This window comes from Etheostoma spectabile, unplaced genomic scaffold (assembly GCF_008692095.1).
Source record: "Etheostoma spectabile isolate EspeVRDwgs_2016 unplaced genomic scaffold, UIUC_Espe_1.0 scaffold00019106, whole genome shotgun sequence".
NCBI classification, from domain to species: domain Eukaryota; kingdom Metazoa; phylum Chordata; class Actinopteri; order Perciformes; family Percidae; genus Etheostoma; species Etheostoma spectabile.
In genome coordinates this window covers 19,126-22,441 of record NW_022604676.1, presented here as the reverse complement: position 1 = coordinate 22,441, position 3,316 = coordinate 19,126, and the positions used below count along the sequence as shown (strand labels likewise).

Below are 3,316 nucleotides of genomic sequence, written 5' to 3'. Positions count from 1 at the left end.
TGTTGTTGGAGAGATGACCTCTTTTTGGCGTGTCATCATCATGTCAACCCAATCCTTGTGAAAGTACCCTGGTAGCAAATGAAAATGGCATGTTACATTTACACAGAAACACTAATAACATGCCAACAAGGTGTTCTATTTGCCTGACAACTAATGAAATTAATTAATAAATGCGCTACTTTGGCTCCACTACAGTTCTGTGTCAGTCAACTGCTCCATTTCCCTCGCCACTGAGTCAGACTTAATGCCCCATCCACAACAACATCTGATTAGCAGGCAACTTAAAAACATGTACAGGTAATCTCTGCAACAACAAGGTGCTGCTGGGATTTGAACTCAGGAACGTCTGCTGATTAGACAGGCACTTTAACCAACTAAGCCACAGCACCTCTGGGGATGACCACAGATGCATGGATGCATTATGGAGGTACTCGTTGTAAACAACTGAGGTGGTTGGGTCATCTGGTAAGGATGCCTCCTGGGGTTCTCCGTAGAGAGCTGGTCCAGGCCCGTCCAGCTGGGAGGAGGCCTCGGGGAAGACCCAGAACTAGGTGGAGAGAGTACATCTCCAACCTGGCCTGGGAAAGCCTCAGGATCCCCCAGTTGGAGCTGGTTTATGTGGCTCGGCAAAGGGCAGTTTGGGTCCCCTGCTGGAGCTGCTGGACAAAGATGGATGGATGGAGGGAACCCTTTTCACTAGGTCATTATATTTTTGCAAGACAGACTTCACTGTAGGAGGCGCTGTAGCTTAGTGGTTAAAGTGCCTGTCTTTTCAAAAATTAAGATCGAGTGGGAAGGGGAGTTGTTGGTTGAGTTGTCGGGCAGACTTTGGGAGGATGCGCTACAAAGGATTAACTCATCCTCATCATGTGCACGCTTGGGCTCATTCAGTTTAAAGTAGTGCATAGGGCTCATTTCAGTAAGGCTAGGTTGGCAGATATATATCCGGGAACGGACGGGAGTTGTAATAGATGTTCCCTCTCTCCTGCCGATTTAACACACACCTTTTGGTTGTGCCCCCGTCTAAATCAATTTTGGTCATCTGTTTTCCAAACTTTATCTGAAGTCATACAAATTCAAATTAAGCCTTGCCCGTTGATTGCAATATTTGGTATTTCAAATGAGAGCTTAAATTTAACTCGGGTCCAATCGGACATTGTTGCCTTTACATCACTTCTTGCCCGTCGTAGGATTTTATTGGTTTGGACATCCGCTACCCCACCAGCAGTGACCCTGTGGTTAAGTGAGTTTTATTTTTTCTTAAACTAGAAAAGTCAAATTCACACTGAAAGGTTCGGTCCAGAAATTTTACCTAAAGTGGCAACCCTTTGTGACATATTTTGAGAATCTTAAAGTACTGCCTGAAGTATGAGACATTTTTTTATTGTTATTTTACTTGTACTTGTTTTGTAAGTGTGTTTGATGTTTGATGCAGACTGTGAGTATGTACATTAATATTTTATTTTGTTTAATTTATTACTATTTATTTATTTTATTTTTTGTACATTTATTTTTTTATTTTTTTATCTATTTTATTCTTTTGGTGGTGGTGTGAACGCACTGCCCACAGTGGTATGGGGCAGGGTGGGTGAGGAGAGTTTGTTCCTGTTTATTAAAAACAAAAACTGAAGGGAAATGTATTGTTTGACATATAACCTGTATTGTGCAATTCCTTCAATTAAAAAAAAAAAAAGAAAAAAAAAAAAAAAAAAAAAAAAAAAGTGCCTGTCTTGTAAATAGGAAGTCTTGGGTCCAATGCTAGCAGTGCCTGGTTGTCATTTAATAAAGTGTTTCCACATGGTTTGTGATGCTTAACATGTGCCACAAAGATGAAGCCTGTTTTTCTAGAGCACTAAAGTGACATGTTATGTTGTTTTGTACCATAACATTACATGTGTCAATGTAAAGCGAATAAAAGCCTTTTGTTGGAGGTGTTTTAGCAACTTTAGTGTAAAGATTATAAAGTTTTTAATATCATGAATTTCAGTCTTACCTTGGAAGCTTAGGGCTCCTGCACACTGCCTGCATGGCGTGAGCGTGTCAGCTGAGGTTAGAATGCCTACCGTATTGGTCAATACTGTTAACATGAGAGAAATAAAAACAGACATGCCACAACGGCAAACACTATGTTGACTGTTGAGGAGGACTAAATTAGGACTGTGTTTTAAGCTTTCCATGGCTTTCCATGAGAAATGGCATGATAACAGCTGTTTTCAGTGTTGACTGAACCGCCTGACCGGAGGGAGTGGATATGTGGTCTATCTGTAAAGTGTCTTGAGATAACTCTTGTTATGAATTGATACTATAATAAAATTGAATTGAAATTGAATTGAATAATGATCTTTGTGATGAGGGGACTTATGGTATGGAGGTTGGATTTTACCAGGGCTGTGGGGAAAGGGTCTCTCATCTCTCAAGGTCCTTGCATAGGACTTCTGTGGTTCTCGGTAGGTCTGCCTATGACAGTGAGTCCTGAGGCGTTGCTCAAGGACACGTCCAGTTGTTTTCATTTGCCGGAGTTCGTAGGGGTCCCCTACTGGAGCTGCTGGACGAAGGTGGATGGATGGAAGCAACCCTGTTCATTAGCTCATTGTATTCTTGCAAGACAGGCTTTTCTGTAGAAGGCGCTGTAGCTTAGTGTTAAAGCGCCTGTCTTGTAAACAGGAGATCCTGGGTCCAAATCCCAGCAGTGCTGGTTCTCACTTAATAAAGTGTATGCATATGATTCGTTATTCTTAACCGGTGCAACAAAGTTACCAGTTGCCTAATTTACATTATATGTGGCTGAAAACAGTCTATACCAGTGTAGTGGAATGCTGGCTTTAATAGGTGCAGGTGGGGTGCACGCTGTTAGGTCAGCCATTTTGGGAATCATTGGTTTAGACTTCCACCGATGGCACTCATCAAGTGTGCAGGTGATGACGGATGGCCTCGCCCCTCTCACCCATCTCACTCCGGACACCCATCTCACCCCGGACACAACCAATTCCAGCTTCTCCCCTCTGGTAGGCGCTACAGAGCACTTTACGCCAAAACCAACAGACTCAGGACCAATTCTTACCACAAGCTTACCACATCACTGATGAAATATTTGCACCGCTCGTCTATAGCTCTGAATGAGAGTAAGTTTGTTGGTTTGTTTGTAAGTAGTACTCAAGGGGGTGTTGTGACTTAGCTGGTTAAAGTGCCTGTCTAGTAAACAGGAGATCTAGGGTTCAAATCCCTGCAGCACCTAGTTGTTGCAGTCATTACCTCTGTTTGCATCCCATCATCATGTCCACCCAATCCCCATGCTACTCATTAAGCCCTGGTAGCA

At 42.7% G+C, this 3,316-nt stretch overlaps 1 non-coding gene across 1 annotated transcript; it reads left to right on the top strand.

Moving 5' to 3' along the window:
- Nucleotides 1-2,623: 2,623 nt before the first annotated feature.
- trnat-ugu (transfer RNA threonine (anticodon UGU)) lies at nt 2,624-2,695 on the top strand. Its single transcript has one exon. It is a non-coding gene; the product is annotated as a tRNA-Thr (tRNA).
- The last annotated feature ends 621 nt before the right edge of the window (nt 2,696-3,316 follow it).